This window comes from Ceratotherium simum, chromosome 2, assembly GCF_057802395.1.
Source record: "Ceratotherium simum simum isolate JZ-2026a chromosome 2, ASM5780239v1, whole genome shotgun sequence".
NCBI lineage: Eukaryota > Metazoa > Chordata > Mammalia > Perissodactyla > Rhinocerotidae > Ceratotherium > Ceratotherium simum.
Genome location: NC_141901.1, coordinates 54,722,142 through 54,741,194, shown reverse-complemented (window position 1 = coordinate 54,741,194; position 19,053 = coordinate 54,722,142). Strand labels below are relative to the sequence as shown.

General features: G+C 41.2%; 1 protein-coding gene across 1 annotated transcript in view; it reads right to left on the bottom strand.

Moving 5' to 3' along the window:
- Positions 1–17,095, bottom strand: part of SLC16A1 (solute carrier family 16 member 1) — a 39,208-nt gene extending 22,113 nt beyond the window's left edge. Inside the window, exon 1 of the mRNA XM_014780015.2 lies at positions 16,950–17,095. The gene's annotated coding sequence lies outside the window, so the exon portion shown is untranslated. The remainder of the gene's footprint in view (positions 1–16,949) is intronic.
- Between the last annotated feature and the right edge of the window lie 1,958 nt (positions 17,096–19,053).

The window sequence follows — 19,053 nt, the reverse complement described above, 5'->3', positions numbered from 1 at the left end:
GCCCTGAAATAAATATGTTGATACTCATCCCTGTGATAACTATATGCCTTTGTAAATCTAATTTTAACTTAGAAAACAGAGAAGGCAGAAGTTTTTTGTCCAGATAGAACAAGGTTATGCCTCCTCCAATATTTCTGACCTAACTCCTATGCATTCTGGAACTTTCCCTTCCTTGGGGGCCCCAGAGATTTTTATAGCCTGGGGCAGTGAACCACGCTAAGAATTGCGATAAATGAGAGATATACGTTGCCTTTGTAGTGAGGGTAAGGGCTTTTGCATAAAGCAAATTGGAAAAGGAGAAGCACAAGACCTCAGGCATCTATTCTCAGGAGAGATGATTTTTAGTTAAGGGTACGTCCGAATCTGAGAATCTGGAGAATAATTCTCTTAAAAATATAACCCAGTTTAAAGATTACAGTTCTTTGTCCTAGGGCATTTTACTCACCTATGATTCAGGTAGGATAAAAATATTTACAAGTTGAAGCTTCCTGAAATTTCTACTGGAATGAATAGAATAAAAAGCTATTTAACAGCTCAGTTCTGCTAAAGGAAACAGTCTAGATTCTAAAATTGTGTTAAATAGAACTGCTCCAGGCATTAACTTTATGAGTTTTTCCTTCATCTAAGTATGAAAAAAGAGAAAAGCACTCAAAATTTTTCAATCAAATAACTACTAAAAAGATTAATTCGCCTAAGAATGTTTACAGAGAGACATCCACGCACAGACGGTACAGCTATTTAACACATCAAGCTCTGACTCGAACAGCTAATATGTGCTGGACGTGATTAAACTTTGAGCTTAGCTGCCAGCTATGATTTTTCCCAGTTAGTTAAGGCAGTTACAATTTTTAGTCACCAAGACTTGCCTCATCAAGTTAATAATACCTTATTCCATAGTGTCAAAATTAGATTTAAAACTTCAAGAAGCTTTAAAAAGATTCAGAAGGAAACAAAAAGAAAATATGAGAAATAAGAGTATCCAAATTTTGGAAAAAAAAAAAGAACACTTCGAAAAACTAGACATGGATTCAACACAATTTTGCCACCATCTGACAAATGGCTGTCCTTATTAACTTAAAAATTCTGTTGGTACATAATAGAAAAAGAGTGTATAATGTCATTATCTACGCATATTATTTTATTTTAAACTGACCAAATCTCAGCTATAAACAAAAGGGTTCATTCAAAAAGTAAATTATGAGAGCAGGCCCCCTTGCACAGTATTCAGAGCCCCATTGAGAAGAAGGAATACTCCAGCCAAGCAAGAGGCTAAAAGAGATTCAAGTTGAAGATTTTAATCCTTACAATGTGCACAGTAGTCTTCCTACTAGCTTAGCTATTATTTTATGACCCTCTAGTAGTTGCCTGAAAGTGAGAGAGAGATTAAAAAAAAAAGTGATAGGGTGATGAGAAAGTTCTTCATCAATCTGCAGTGGGAAACAATAATCCTAACTTTTCTGGGCGATGATGGTGGTGACAAGAATCACCATCCAGATGTTCTGATTTCTCTCCTTTTCTCATAACTCTTAGGAATTGTGCAAGTAAACTAATCTGGAAAGTCAAAATTGTGCTCTATACCCCCCCATGCTCTGTCCCCACTCCAAAAGAGAAGGGTTACAAGGGTTACAAAAGCGCTTGGAAATAGTACTCATTATGTTCTCTACACTTTCTCCATCAACATTTAAAACAAAGCCGCTGCCATTTGCTAAAATGATAATGGCCATTTTGTGAACTTAAAAGAGGCAGAAAATATCTAAAATCGATAATCTTAAAAGAATTTGTTACTAAGTGTAGACCAGTTTTAGGTTTCAAATTCACATGGAAACATTCAAATCCAGAAAGGCTGATTTACTGAAGCCATTACTGCTGAAGTAGCTAATCTACTGCTCTTTATAACTGGCCCTTGTCCAGCTTCATGGCTTATAGAACCACCTGCCTCAAGGTAAATCCCAGGGTCTAGGAAATCTTACCTTCTTTTGCCTTCTTTTCCATTTTAAAACTGAACAGAGTGAAGAAAAACAAAACAGTAATAAAACCAAACAGAAAGCACCAGTGAAAGAAATATAACTACTGTAGCTGGCTAGCCAAACACCCAGCAGTTATGAAATGCATGATTTTGATCAAACTGCATATAAAGAACCTAAAAAAATGTAAACCTGGCTCTGCAAACTTCCAACTGTTTGTGTCTCCCTTATCATTCAGGGTAAATCCAATCCACATTACAAGAAGTTAGATATGCTATCCTCGAAGAGAAATTAACAATTTGCTAAACAGAATGCTTGAAGGATTTTGGATCTATCCTTCAGAATATGTGAAAATTGATTCTAGACCTTTTTTTTATTTAGTTCATATTTATAATCCCTAAAAATACCAATCTTTTAGTTACTAATACTTTCCAGATTTTTTATGATTTACATGGTCACCCCATCCTACCAATAAATATGACGTCTATTTCTTTTTTAAGACAACAGATCTCAAAGTTTTTGGTCTAAAGCAACCTTAAGCAGATACGCAGTTGGAAAAGGGAGTATTCTAATAGCTTTTTCATATAATTGTGGATATTCTTCTTTAACACTGCATTAAAACTCAGTAAGTGATAGTTTCTTAACGATTAGTTACAATGTGGAATCTAAGGACTCGAACCCTGAGTCTTCAGGTCCCTGAGGGGTCCATAAACCACACTGAGAATGGTTGTTGTTTTAAACCATTAACTCTATTTGATCACAAAAGTGACTAAATTGATACCTACTGATTCATTCAGATTGTACATCATCTTGGTGCATTCAATTGAATCAGAATCTCTGTGGGTTAGGCAATGTTTTTAAGCGCTACAGTAAATAATGATGTATAACTTGGATTTATTAATTACAGAAAAAAGCTGATGCATATGTATATGGGAAAGGGTCATAGGAGATGGTGCAGAATGGACTACTATTTTTCACTTTAAGTCATAAGTCTAATTAAACTATATACGTATTTTATACTTTGATAAAAATTGTAATTATTTTGGGCCCAGCCCTGTGGCCAAGTGGTTAAAGTTCCACATGCTCCACTTCGGTGATGCGGGTTCGCGGGTTCAGACCCCAGGCACAGACCTACTCCACTCACCACCAGCTAGGCTATGGCTGTGTCCCACATACAAAATAGAGGAAGACTGGCACAGATGTTAGCTCAGGGCAATTCTTCCTCAAGCAAAAAAAGAGGTGGATTGGCAAGGGATGTTAGCCCAGGGCAAATCTTCCTCAGCAAAAAAAAAAAAAAAAAATTGTAATTATTTATTAACCTCTTATTTTTTTTTTTTAACACAGTTATTTATCTATTTTTTTGTGAGGAAGATCAGCCCTGAGCTAACATCCATGCTAATCCTCCTCTTTTTGCTGAGGAAGACCGGCTCTGAGCTAACATCTATTGCCAATCCTCCTCCTTTTTTTTTCTTTCTCCCCAAAGCCCCAGTAGATAGTTGTATGTCATAGTTGCACATCCTTATAGTTGCTGTATGTGGGAGGCAGCCTCAGCATGGCCGGAGAAGCGGTGCGTCGGTGCGCGCCGGGGATCCGAACCCGGTCGCCAGTAGCGGAGAGCGTGCACTTAATTAACCGCCAAGCCAGGGGCCGGCCCCTTAACCTCTTATTAAAATAATTTTAATCAAGGATGTCAGTTTTTGCTATTTTTAGTCAGTTAAAAAGAAAAAGAACATGCAATAATTCTATTATAGAACAAAATAATAATCTTTCCTTTAAGAGTTCTTTGGCTTATAAGGTATTTCCTATAGTCCTCACATTTTCTTGTAGTCCTGAATACCATATGTATACCCAAAGAGTATTTTCTACCCAAACCAGGAATTCGTTCAAAGTTATTCCCAACAAGAAAGCTCATAACACATACTAATCAGGAGCCCACACCACCACGAAACAGATGAAATCTAACATTTGTAACTGTCCTCATTTCTACTGTGATCTAGAAAAGGGTTGCTCTGTCTCATGTAAATTTATCATACGCCAAAGGACATGTGATGAAATGGGGGGTGTTTGTTACATCTCAGGGCCTTTCACCACCTAAAATAAGACAGAAGGCAGTGTCAGAGGTTGAGGGTGGAGAGTTTCCCCAACATAAACAACTAACACTCCTTAATTTCCAGCCTTTCTGCCACCTCTCTGTCCGCTGCTGTCTCACATCTAGATTGTTCAAGTATGACAATTTTCTACCTCGTAAATGATAGCTTTCTATGAAGAATCTTCGCTAAATATTAGTCAGCTGCCTTTTGCTTAAATGAGCAAAGCCTCAAGGCTGAAATTTTTTGAAAAGGCAGAAAACACAAATTTACCAAGAACATGGAAACATGTGGATATAAGCACCGAAAAAGATTTCCAGAGAAAGGAATTTAGTGCCACTAGCAAGTGACATGCATCACACATATTCCTGGCTTGTTTAATGAAACGGGTTTTAAGTTTTCCTAAAGGGCTTCCTGGCAATCAAAATATCACCTTTTATATCAATATAGCAACAATTAGAGCTACTTTTGCTGTACTTTGAACAAAGCCAGGCAAGCTATTTCAATGAATGACAAACATGGGAAATTCTGGCTATTTGCAACTGCAACTAAATTCCCTAAGACAATACAGAATGTCCAAGACTTAATATTAAGAATCAATTTTTGTTTGTATTTCTGCTTGACTGGGCCTATGTTGATGCATAATTCCAATCAATTTAACTTTGTATAATACTCTACAATAGCCCTATGATGTTGCTATAGTGACCCCAATTTTACAAATGTCAATCCTAATTTTCTTGGAGCTGTTTTAGAAATGAGGATTAAAGTTTTATAAGTAGTATAGAGAACTGATGAAGCTGATCATATTAGCAAATAGGAAAACTAATGCAAACTTAAAGGTAGTGAATATACATATATATGTACATATGAGTGTGTGTGTGTATATATATATATACTTATTTAATCCTCTTGTCAATCTCAGCCATATTTAATAACCTAAATCTGTAACAAACACTCTTAATTATTCTTATAGGACAATGACTTTTGATATCTATTCATCCAAATAAGCATGATTTTATACAAGGGGGAAGGGGGAGAAATATGGTCCCAGTAACATGTAGGAACTCCCAATTTGGGTTCTGATTTCCCTGTTGAGGGTTAATTTTAATATTTCGTTTATCTCTTCTCCCCACACCAGTGCAATTTCTTTCAAAAGGAAGTAATCTATTTGTAAACTTATAGAATAGATAATATTGGTATATATTAATTAATATGCATTTTTAATTGAGAACAAGAGTTTTCAAAATAAGGAAAAAAGAAACTTCTTAATTTTAAGTCTGATTTGCAAACTATAAACATAAACAAACTCCAATGAAAATATTTCTCCCTTTAATAATTCAACTTGAAAGTTAAGATTACAGGAAAAATTGTGAAATAGTTGTTAACATGCTTATTATGAAAAGGTTTCAAGAAACTAGCAACTATAACTTTGCTCCTAGTGAGTTATGACTTCAAAAAAAAGAGTAAGCCCATTAGCTATTAAATACACCATCCAAGGCAAAAAGTAATAGTCTTATAGTAGCAGATTAATTCTCTACTATTGTCTATAACAACTTCCTAAGTGCCACACTGCATTCCTTGGCTATTTCACTCTTCCTTTCTACTATCCAAGCACAAACTGTGGTGTAACTTTCTTTGTGAACTGTACAGTCCAAAGAACAAGGGTTAGTTTTTATTAGTGCAATAAGAAAGGGGTATAACTTTGTTAACTAATAAAGATTCATACAAAAGCAGGATTTTAGGGCCATGAGACCCAAGGAGGATCAATTGTCAATATCCTAAACCATCAAATTTCATTCAAGTGTTTTTGCAATTAAGATTAAAAAATTACACATCGTAGGACTGTATAATTATTTTTAAAAATTATATCAGGACACACACCAAACTGTTTTGCCATTCATTCAACAAAATTTGAGTGCCTAGTGTGAAAGTAGTAAACAAGACAGACATGGTCCCTGCTCTCATGGAGCTTAGATTCCAGGGGAAGAAAGAAAATAAACAGGTAAACAAATTAAGTAAACTAAATGAATATGTTCTTTTTTTAAAATAATTTTATTTATTTTTTCCCCAAAAGCCCCAGTAGACAGTTGTATGTCACAGCTGGACATCCTTCTAGTTGCTGTATGTGGGACGCGGCCTCAGCATGGCGGGAGAAGCGGCGCCTCGGTGCGTGCCCGGGACCCGAACCCGGGCCGCCAGCAGCGGAGCGCGCGCACTTAACCGCTAAGCCATGGGGCCGGCCCAGTTATTCACCTTTTGACGTAAATTGTCTTCAACTTCCCTCTAGGATAGTCGTGCACAAGCATAAATATAAACATCAGTTTTATTTTATGCTGTTTTATAGCCTGCTTTTTCCATTCCATATTAGAAACTTTTTTTTTTTGGTGAGGAAGATTAGCCCTGAGCTAATATCCGATGCCAATCCTCCTCTTTTTGCCGAGGGAGACCGGCCCTGGGCTAACATTTGTGCCCATCTTCCTCTACTTCACATGGGAGGCCACCACAGCATGGCCTGACAAGCCGTGCGTCGGTGTGCACCCGGGCGGACCCCGGGTTGCTGAAGTGGAGCGTGCGCACTTAACCGCTACAGCACCGGGAGGCCCCCAGAAACATTTTTTGATGTGTCTAGTTCTATAATATTACCTTTGAATAGTGGTATTCTACTCTATGGAGGTATCACACTTTAAAAAAAATTACCTATTGTTGCATACTCAGGTTGTTACTTTTTTTCTTCTATAAAAACTGTGTTGGGCCAGCCCCGTAGCTTAGCGGTTAAGTGCGCACACTCCAATACTGGCGGCCTGGGTTTGGATCCGGGCGCGCACCGAGGCACCACTTGTCCGGCTACGCTGAGGCGGTGTCCCACATGCAGCAACTAGAAAGATGTGCAACTATGACATACAACTATCTACTGGGGCTTTGGGGAAAAAAAGGAGGAGGATTGGCAATAGATGTTAGCTCAGAGCTGGTCTTCCTCAGCAAAAAGAGGAGGATTAGCATGGAATTTAGCTCAGGGCTGATCTTCCTCACGAAAAAAAAAAAAAAAAACTACTGTGGTGGGGTGGGCCCGTGGCGTAGCAGTCGAGTGCGCACGCTCCGCTGCTGGTGGCCCGGTTGCGATCCCGGGCGCTCACTGATGCACGGCTTGTCAGGCCATGCTGTGGCGGCGTCCCACATAAAGTGGGGGAAGATGGGCACGGATGTTAGCTCAAGGCCAGTCTTCCTCAGTAAAAAGAGGAGGATTGGCATGGATGTTGGCTCAGGGCTGATCTTCCTCACAAAAAAAAAAAAAGAAAAGAAAGAACAGAGGCTATTCTACTTTTAAAAAACTAACCCCTCCCCCATGACCAAATGTTAGTACTAGATGAACTTCAAGAAATCTGATTTTCCCAGTTTTTAAGAAGTAGAGAAAAATATGAAACCAGGAAAAAGCCTCCAACGATGTTACTCTTTCTGGACCTCTACAGAAAAAAAAACAGGTGGGAAAGTTTGTTTTTTATTTTTTTTTAAATAAAGAAAAAAATTACGGAATACTTCTGGCACATAGAACTTACCTGATCAGTCTCACTTTCTGAGTTATTACTACACCAGTAGATTTTGCCTTCTTTAATGCTTCATTTTTGCTTGTTTCTCACAGACTGAAAAACTAGCTATTGTCCATGTTAAGACCAAGTCCTGTTCCCAAATATAGACCCATTTCACATTTTATAAAACATAAGAATGTGAGTAGTAGTGAAGAAAGGGAATGTCCTTCAATGGCAGGTTTTGCCTGGCAGAATTCTAGGTTATATTCTGGAATACCTGTATATGTTCTGTTTTCTACAGCAATCCAAAAATACATTCAACACATCAAGATCTAAGTGGGCCTTTTCAATTTATCACTATATGACCTACCTTGCTCCAGAATGTGAAGAAGAAATGTAGTGGCTGGATTAAAATTACAGACAGATGTGTTGTCAGGGTTGTGAAATTTATGTTATTTTGAATAAAAATGAGTATTTGAACATGATAGCTGGTATTTCTGCTAGAATCTACTTCACTTTCAGTATTCTGAAGCCTAATGGGGAGAATAAGTGGATTATAATTCACTAGAAGATCAACAACAAAGAAAGCTTTTCATTTTCTCAAAAAAAGCTGAGTTGAACTATTCATTCACAGAAATAATTAACTCCATACTTAGTTCCACATAAAAAATATCCTAAGTTTTGAGGACTAGAGACAACACAGTAATATACTAACATTTCATTTCAAAGCCTTATTCGCATTCTAAAAGTTTCAAATCATATTTTTAAATATATATTTCATCACTTTCTAGTAATTTCTTGTGCATAGTAATTGTTTAATAAATATCCCTTGAATGAGTCTAAACTTCATTACTATGCTACCTTTCACCCTCATTATCTCAAATAAAGAACTAAGTTTTGTTTTCTTGTTTTATTAGTAATAGACAAACCACAAGAGTGTTAAAATTGAGTATTGTTTGTCTAGCATTAAAGCATTATCCACCATTCTCAAATGTTTATTTGCAAAGCTTTTTTAGAATATATTCATAGACACTAAAGATGTATCAAAAAGAAGTCAGCATTATTACCTCAAAATACACTACAGTTAAACTTAAATAGCCTTTTTGTGTGTGTGTGTGAGGAGGACTAGCCCTAAGCTAACATCCACTACCAATCCTCCCCTTTTTTTTTCCTGAGCAAGAGTGGCCCTGAGCTAACATCCGTGCCCATCTTCCTCTACTTTATATGGGACGCCACCACAGCATGGCTCAACAAGCGGTCCATCGGTGGGCACCCGGGATCCGAACCTGTGAACCCCGGACCGCCAAAGTGGAGCGCGTGCACTCAACCGCTTGCGCCACTGGGCCGGCCCCTTAAATAGCCTTTTTAATTGCTGACAATATAAATCTTAGACTATGTTGTCATTAAGGTAATTATCAATTCCTTTATTAGAAATATACAATTTTCAAATGAGTGTTTTATTTTCCTGGAAACTATAGTAATTGTTAAACCACTCTTCTTCCCTCTGCTCCTTCAAGTAGTTTTCTAGGTGACAGAGTAAATACAAACAACATCATTACACAACCACAATAGACAGAAGTAAGGATCTGTATTTCTAATCTACAGAGCAGGTATTTCAAACCTGAGGTTCACTGACCTGTTTAGGGGTTTCCCGAGTAGAGTATAATATAGGCCTAGATCTAATATAGCGAGCTGCTGAAGACAAGATTTGAAGCAATTCCAAGCATCTTTCCTGATGCACCCCCAAAGAGAGCAAGAAAACCCTCCAAGTTAATGAAGATATCCACTGTTCCATTTAACTTATGGCACTTAAAATAAAACTCCTTTGGAAACAGTAATTTTAAGTTATATAAACATACACTCCTTGAATACAAAGGAAAATTATTCTGCCAGAATTTGTGAAAATCATTTTATTCTCCCTTAGCATACACACAAGCATTTTGTTCCCTCTCATTCGTGAGGTCAGAACGTATGATGATTTAGTACACAAAAGTCAATAGCCAAAGAATGTACACAACCTGTGACATGATTACATAACCCTGTGACATCACGATTTGTGTGCTATGTTGCATTCCAGGTTCTGGCTAACTTCACTCTCACATCAGAACAGAAGTACAGGAGTTAGGAGCAAGGGTCCTTAGGCTCTTTGGTACCACTGATTCCTTTGGCAGTTTGGTAAAACCTAAGGAGTCCTTGTCAGAATAATGTTTTTAAATGCGTAAAATAAAATACAAAGGGATAATTGTCAAAATATTTTTAATTGGACATAATAATGTGCTTTTAAAAACAGCAAATTAGATAAGCTCTTTGGTCTAAGGTCTAGTAACCACACTAATTTTGAAGTAGTGATGAGTTTGAACAATTTCAAGATAGCTGGAACCACTGTATCAGGATATGAAAATATATGATTTCTACTGGTGACAAAGTCACAGGTACTGCTAATACTACTATGGTTTGTTGCCTACATTCATAGTTAAAATAAATTTTAAATTTTACTTAGAGGTTAATGCAAAGATGTAATTTTTTCCCCCAACCAAGTTCACAGACTCCCTAAATCCACCCACTATGGAGATCAATCTGCAGATCCCAGGTTAAAAAATCCTGATAGAACAGAAGAGAAAGTTAATAAAGCAAAAACTTAGCTTTGGTTCTCAAAACTCAATAAGGAAACTTGCAAAAGCCCTGTTCCTATCCATATCCAAAATAGTTTAACATACCAGAGCAGTATCATCTTCCTTTGCATAGGAAGAACAAAATCACAGGGAAGAAATATTTTTCAACCAATGATCAAATACAGTTTATAATGCCTGTATATTTTGAGGAATATCTCCTTTCTACAAAGGCTAAGTCACTGTAATCAAATCGGATTCAACAATACTATGAGTTGTGACTAGCAATAGGGTAGCGTGGACAACCAACAGAGCTGGAGCCAAGTGCTTCTGCATAAAAGGTCAGCGACACTGTTCAACGGCTCAGCCCTTGCAGCTAGTCTCACTGTCGTGGTGGATTTGAGCTCATGCTGTCAGTGTGTACTGTGACCCCAGAAGAGATATCACCATTTCCATAAGATTGCTATTGCTGTTTTAATCATTACCCTGCATGACAGACGGGCTCAAACCTGTCACCTATAGTAGTCTTCCCGCCATATAGACCCATTATAAAATGAATCCTATGACCAAAAAAAAGAGAAAAAAATTAGAGGGTAGAAGACATGGAGAAAAATTTCAGTTTGCCAGAGCAAATTAAGGGAAAAACATATACTACTTAAAAAGGTAACTTGGAGCCATATATTGTAGAAGACTTAAATCTATCCAGACAAATACTAAATTTGGTAGGCACTAGAAAGCCATGAGAAGTTTGTTTATTTGTTTTTGAGGGGCATTTTTTATTATAAATTTAATATGGTCAGTTAATGAAAAATCACAATGAAGTACCGAGAAAATGTTTGTCAATATAAAATTTTAGCAGCATTTCCACAGTTTCAGGCTCTAACACTAGTCATCCTTCACCCCTCCCTCAATCAAAAAAGAATAATCCGATGGACTACAGTAGACCATCAATGTTCAGCTTAGTTATGACCCCAAGGAAATTCTCAAATCCAGTGTATTGCCTAATATTTCAGCCCCCCCACTCCAAGTTTCTAGAATGTCAAAGCTCTCGCCTCAATGTTTGAGACAAGAATTCCGTTCTTCAGGCTGCAGTGGAGAATGGGGGTGACAATGTACACTGGACTTGATGTGTAGCGCTTGATCACGTGTCCTTACGTCTACATGCTACACATGGACAACAACGAAAGGCCAGTGCAAGGCTGAGCAGTCTCTGGCACGGGTGGCAGTGGTGGGGGGGGCAGGGTGGAGAACCCAAAGTGGGACGTGCACAGGATGGGGGCTGTGCCTCACCATCCACACTGTTCCAAAAAGCCACAAAAAGTTTTGGTTAGCAAAATGACACAATCGGAACCGGCAGCACACCGTAGGACAGACTGGAGAAGGGGGATGGCAACGATAGACAGTAAAAGAAGGTAAAAGGCCACTCTACCAATCGTGGCAGCAGCCTAAACTAGGGAGCGGTAATAAGAATGAAACAGGGGGGGCCGGCCCCATGGTGTAGCGGTTAAGAACGTGCGCTCCGTTGCTGGCAGCCCGGGTTCAGAGCCGGGCACGCACCGATGCACCGCTTGTCAAGCCATGCTGTGGTGGCGTCCCATATAAAGTGGAGGAAGATGGGCACGATGTCAGCTCAGGGCCAATCTTCCTCAGCAAAAAGAGGAGGATTGGCGACAGATGTTAGCTCAGGGCTGATCTTCCTCACAAAAAAAAAAAGAATGAAAAAGGGGGAGAGGAATGGATACAAGAGATAACACAGAGGAGAAAGGTTTGGCACATAACTGCATTTAGTAGGGCAGGGGGCCCACTAGAGAAGTATTAAGACGATTCAGAGATGTTTTAGAATGGTAGTCAGAAGAAAAACCTAGGTTTGGGGGATGAAGGGAAGTTGAGAACAGGCAGATATAATGAGTTTTAGGCAACATATTAAGTTTGAAACGTCCAAGAGATAACTAGAAAAGCAGATCATTGATAAGGGTAGTCAACCCCTGTCCTCAAGGAACTTAAAATCTGTAATCTGGTTACAGCTAGAGATTTAGATTTGGTAGTGATTCTACCAGAAATTCCCCCAAAGCAATGAGAACAGATAAGCTCTTTGAGAGAAAGAACAGAGAAGACCAAAAGAAATCCTATCAGTTTAAGAACAGAAATTCTAAATATTACAAATATTAAAAGCTACTTTAAATGTTAATATCAAGTCCTAAAAACATTTTAATACACTACTGGCTTTTAATGAGGATACATCTTGATACATTTAAATACATTTCTCCATAACGATAGTGTCTCAATCATATATGATATTGTGTTAAAAAACACAAACTTTAATTTAACTTGTTCTTCCTATTCAAACTACTTCTCTTTATAGAGGTAGTCTAGTTAATCAATTAAGAAGGAATGGTAGAGGGCCGGCCCCGTGGCTTAGCGGTTAAGTGCGCGCGCGCGCTCTGCTACTGGCGGCCCAGGTTCAGATCCTGGGCGCGCACCAACACACCGCTTCTCCGGCCATGCTGAGGCCGCGTCCCACATACAGCAACTAGAAGGATGTGCAACTATGACATACAACCATCTACTGGGGCTTTGGGGGGAAAAAAAAAGGAGGAGGATTGGCAATAGATGTTAGCTCAGAGCCGGTCTTCCTCAGCAAAAAGAGGAGGATTAAACATGGATGTTAGCTCAGGGCTGATCTTCCTCACAAAAAAAAAAGAAAAGAAAAGAAGGAATGTTAGAATTAAAGGCACAGTTAAATTATTGTCATTTGCAAACCACTAATGAAATAATGGAACTAGGCTGTTAATATAGCAGAATGAGAGACAACCAAATAACATATGCCTCCTGATGGAAATACACACCACCACCTATGAATTATATTTGCCCTCTCCCCCATACCACCCATACTCTCAGAAATCAAACCTGAATTGATCTAAGCTTGCTCAAAGTCTTCACTCTAGCTATCAATTTACAGGAAATACAGGAGTTAGAAGGACATGTTAAACTAGGACATGTTAAAATTATACCAGAGGGACACATTCAACAAAATCCAGAATGAGGGGAACTGTAGGAAAAATAACCTGGTTACTTCAACAAATTAATTATGAGGAAAATAAGAGAGAAAGGGGAACCTGTAGATTAAAAGACACTCCAACCAAACATAATGCGTGACCTTGTTTGGATTCCAAATCAAACCAACCAATTATTTCAAAACAATTTAGGGAAATTTGAATACTGCCTGGGTATTTGGTGATGTTAATTTTTAAAGATGGGATAATGGTATTGTGGTTATGATTTTTTTAAGAGTCATATCTTTTAGAGATATACTGAAATATTTACAGATGAAATAATTATATACCTAGGATTCGCTTCACAATAATCCAGTAGGGGGTGGGGGGGGGTAAGTAGAGGTATAGATGAAACAGTGGTGGCTCTCAATTGTTTGAAATTTTCCAGAATAAATTGTTTAGAAGGGAAAAAAAAATGAGAAAAAAACATCACTATCAATAACTCCAACAAAGCTACAGAGAGGACAGGAATGGATTACAGTTTTGTTTCCAAGCCTTACAAGCTGAGCAGCCCTGGGCTAGGCACCCAACCCCTTAATGTCCCAATTGGTTAAATGGAGACAAATACCACCTAATAAACTCATAAACTCATATTTGTTCAAACTAGAAACCTGGGAGATATCTTCAAGTCCTCTGGCTTCCCCAGTCCCCCACATCTAGTCCACCAATGAATCCTGTCTGTTCCCCTCTCTCTTCGTTCCTCCCACTACTGTTCATCTTGTCCGTCACTGTGGTCTCACAACACTCTGAGCCTCCCTCCCACCTGTTCTCCACATTATAGCCAGAGAGATATTCCTAAAATGCAAAATATGATCATGCTATCCGCAGCCCCATTTAAAACCCTTAAACTGCTTTTGATTAGTTTCAAGACAAGAGCGCTTTCTTAAATTTTCTGACCTAGTCCCTTCCTTAATTCCTTAAATTGACTTATAAGGCCTTCCATTATCTGATACTGTCTACTTCTCCAAATTCCATCTCTCCCCATTCTCTCTGCTCCCTCTTTATGCTTTAACTTCAGTGAAATTCTTTCAGTTTTTCCAGTGCACCCCGGACTGTACTTTGTAGCTTCAGCACTCATGTCTGGCATGCTCCTTCCATCATTACTCCCTGGCCTAGCTAGCTAGCTCCTATTCATCCTTCAAGTCTCAGGTTAAATAGCATTTCCTCAGAGAGGCCTACCCAGATTGCTTCTACACTAACTTGGGTATCTTCTCACACCTACACAATAAAGTATTTGTTCCCATAGGAACCTGTACTTCCTCTATCATAACACTCTATACTTGTTTGTAAAGAACTTGTTGTGGTAATTATATATTTATTTGTTTTCCAGTTAGACTATAAACTCCAGGAGGCATAGTTCTGGAACTTGTTCACTGCTGAATCCTAAGTCTCTCATTGTGCCCGGTAGCCAAAAACAAACTGCTGAATACATAAAAATTCACAACTTTCTGGACTGTTTTTCTCATATCCAAGTCCCATCTTCCTAGTTCTCACCTGCAACAAAAACAGATTGGCCATGTAGGCATTTACAGGGACCTAAGATCTCCACAGAAATGCATATTACGAAGTGAAATGAAAACACAGGGGAATGAAAGACTCAAAAAGTTGGGAAAAGTTATTATTCAAAATATCTATGTTCAGCAGGAAATCATTTATATCCATATTTATAATTTTAGACAAAGCTCAGGAGTGCCAATCTGATCAAATGGGAGTCAAAAGACACATATAATTCCCACCCAACCATTAACAAGTTTTCAGACCTAAGATGATAAGTTACCTAACCTCTTCAACCTCAGTTTCCTAATCTGTAAAATAAGGGAACTGACTAGTTTGTCATTAAGATCTTTTCCAGAGTTAATATATGCATTAATATTTAAAAGGTCAAACTAGGGCCGGCTCCGTGGCTTAGCGGTTAAGTGCGCGCGCTCTGATGCTGGCGGCCCGGGTTCGGATCCCGGGCGCGCCCCGAGGCACCACTTCTCCGTCCAACGCGAGACCGAGTCCCACGTACAGCAACTAGAAGGATGTGAACCCATGACATACAACTATCTACTGGGGCTTTGGGGGGAAAAAAAATGAATAAATAAAATCTTTAAAAAAAAAAAAAATAAAAGGTCAAACTATATGTCAACTATTGAAACACTAATAAGTTGGTTTCATCCTATGGTGGTATGATCTTTTTTTTTTCCTTTTTAATCTGTTTAGGTATGTTATAGCCTCTTATGTTAAGCTTACTACTAAACCTTTAAACCTATTCAGCTATAAAAATCTCACAAAATGCTCCCCAGACCATTAACCTGCATATTTAAAAAGAGTCACTGCAATCCTATGAAAGAACAGCATCTATCCAAACACTGAATTAACTACTGAAGTATGTTCAACTTTTGTTTAAATAACACATATCCACTACTAGTTTTAAGGGTTAGATGTCTTGAATTCTTTATCATTTCTACGGCAATTGAAGGACAAAGTTGTACCCCAGGGTATAAAACTTGGATTTAGGGGTACTATTTAATGCCTAACTAAAAAGCCAAAGATACAGCCTCTGCTTCCCCTCACTGGGCTGGTAGCTCACATCAAAACTGTTTATTAATGGCTAATTCCTTATCACATTCTTCCAAACTCTCACACACTTCAGAGTTCACCCTATCATAACATGCCAGGAGTTACTAATCCCACATGTTTTCAGGGCACTGACATGTACATCTTTTATTTCGAAACCAGAATAATTTGTGAAAATAAATTTCAATTTCAAAACTAGTTATGGTGAATAACGTAGCTCCTAAACATCTTACTGTTATCAGTAGAAGCCTAGTTTATAAGCAGACACTGGAAACTCAGATAAAGTAGTAATAACGTTTGTTTTCTGGTTAAGATTAATCACAAACTAGTTTTGGCAACTGCTTGTCGCACCAAATAAGTCATGACAAAGAAATGAAATGTTAAAATGCACGTGGGAAAAACGATGTACTTGGAACACACAGCGTGCATCTGACCAAGTGTAGCGCTATCCTTCAGATTCCTCCCAACAGGGCCGCCTGAGACCTGAGGGCACTGCGGCAGCCGTGCCGCAGCCACAGGTTGAATGACAAAGGGCCCCCGTCAGCAGCAGTCCTGGGAGTCTGCCAGGTGCCCGGTCCCCTCGGCAAAGTCCACTCGAACCCTGCAGTCACGCCTTGGCCGCGGGGACTGCAGCTCCTCAAACCACTATCGCAAGTCACCAGTGGGACAAGGATTGGCTGGCCGAGGAGGCTGGGGCGGGCATGCCACGAGTCCAAAATAACTCCAGCCCCGAGTCCCTTCCCTTGGAGCAGAACGCCGCCAGGAGGCACCACGTGAATCAGCCCCACGTTGTCCTTTTTCCAGATCAAAAGCATCTCATGGGGAGCCTACTGAAGACTACAGAGGAAGCGACTTCCCCAAGGTCACCGGCACCACGATGGCCAGGCCGGTGGCCGGCACCTGACCACCGGGCCGTAGTTCGGCTGGGAGCGGCGCTGTCCCCAGCGCTTCAAGGTCTCCTTCACCAACGCTTGACTCTGGGGCCACGCGGCTGCCCGCCGCCAACGTGCCCCCGCCGGGCTGCCTCCCTCCCCCAGAGGCCAAGGTCTCCGCTCCCCGAAGCTCCCTCCGACCTCGCCGAGGCAGCGAGGGCACCGCGGGCACCGCGGGGTCCGCGCCAAGCCCCGCCGCCGGCCGTTACCCAACTAACCGTTATGCGCGGCTCACGGCGCCGAGCGCGTGCGTGACGCGGCCGCGCGGCTAGAGTTCCGCGGGACCCCAGGTCCAGGTCGCGTCCTTCGCTCGCTGCCTCGTTCGCTCGCTCCGGCACCCACGCGGCCGGCTACTCCGTAGCCGCTCACTAGCACTTTGTCGGGCCGGGCCCGCGAGTCTGCCTTATAACCCGCTGGGGCCCGAGCATGCGCAAAGGAGGCGGAGTCGGCTCTCCCGGCCGCCGCCCCCTCCCCCCTATACATACACCCGAACTGGGACTCGCGCCTCCACACGATTTCAGGCGTGCGCGCCCGCTCGGTCGCTCCGTCGCTCGCGCGCGCCGCGCCCCCTCCCCGCCACGTGACCGGCTGCCGGGCAGAGCCGGGCGCGGCGCCCCCGCTATGCGGCGCGGGCCGAGCTGCAGCGCTCCTCTGCGGGACGTGCCTCTCGGCCCCGCCGTCCCGGGAGCTCGCGGTGACCTAGGCGCGTCCCGGACACCGACGTCAGTCTCACCCTCAGTTTCTGGCGGAGAAAAGGGAAAAGCCGCCAAGGACCGATGGGGCGTGCCCCCAGGGGCCTGACTCAGGTGTGGGGGGCGATGGGCGCGCGGAGGAGCCGGGAAGCGAGTGGAAGTGGAGGGACTGGGCAGGGTTTGAATGGACGCGGGTGCATCTGGGACCCGGGAAGAGGCTGAGAGGCCGGCGGTTAAGAGCTTGGGCGGTGGCCTCGCCGTTTGAGTTCAGTGACCTCGGGGAAGTCGCTCAACCCCTCCGGGCCTGTTTTCTGTTCTCTAAAATGGCAACAGTAATAGAACCGACCTCAAAGGCGCTTTTGGTGGTTTTTATGCGAGAATTTAGGGAACTTGCTTACTACAGAGCCTGGCCTGTGGCATTTGATGAATGGTGGGTGTTAAACATAGAAGTCGGGAAAGCAGGTCAGAGGGAGGCGAGACTGGTCCCAAGGGGGAGGGTGTGTCGGAAACATGGAGAAAGGAGAATGCAGAGAGGCCAGATTTTTATGGACACTGAATGTTTGGGACAGGATATAATTATAGCTAACTGTTTTAAAGGGCTGATTATATATTTAGCAGTTCATCTGAATTATCCTCACAACCCTGTGAAGTAGGTACTACTGTTAACATTTTACAAATAAGGGACCTGAGGCTCAGAGAGATTAAGTAGTTTTCCAGAGGTCACGGAGCTGGTAAGTGACCAACATTGAAGTCAGACTCCAGAGCCTGATTTTGTCATAAGAGCCATTGTAGGTTCTTGAGCAAGCCCAGATACCGAAGTGTAGCTGTTGAAGTGATCAGATTAAATACTCATGAAGTGCCTCTAATGTCCAGGACTTCTGAGAAATACCAAAGATGTATGAGTCAAGGCTCTTGCCTTCAAAGAGCTTACAAGTTCTTTGGGGAGATTGAGTCAGGCAGAAATCAACCAACATTTGATAAGGACTTGCTGCATGCCCCAACCCTGCCCTTCCATCCCCCCTCCCCGCCCTTCCCTCTCCCCCCTGGTAACTACCCTGTGAGGTTGGCCTGGCCTGTTTTGCAAATGAAAAACCTGAGATTGTGGTCAAGTGGGGATTGAAGGATCAGGTTCTGAGAGCTCCCATGTGCTTTCCTCTCACCAACTCTGCCTGTTTCACACAACAACAGTTTTCAGCAACAATTCAACACATTAGAAGACAGTATGGAATCTGTGGCCCAGTACTGCTTATGAGTACTTGGTAACTGCTTCTTAGCTTTGATAAATGCAGAGGAGGAAGGCACTTCAGGTCATTGGGGTGGCCAGGACCTAGAACAACGGTGCTTAGGATTCTTAAGATCGTAGTAGCATTCAGGGTAGATGGTAGGAGAGTCAAGTTAGGAAGACAAAATAGGACTGGCTCAGATGTGGACTTATCAGGGCCTGAACTATAGAATGCAGTGGTAAGTAGTAGAATAAGGTTTCCTAGGAAACCTCAGGAGAAGGCTTATAAAGGAGCAGAGTGTGGTAGGTTCACAATGTGGACCCAGGAGCCAGATCTCCTGAGTTCCAACTTTGATACTTGGCACTTAATAGCTCTTTATCCTTAGGCAAACCATTTTACCTCTCCAG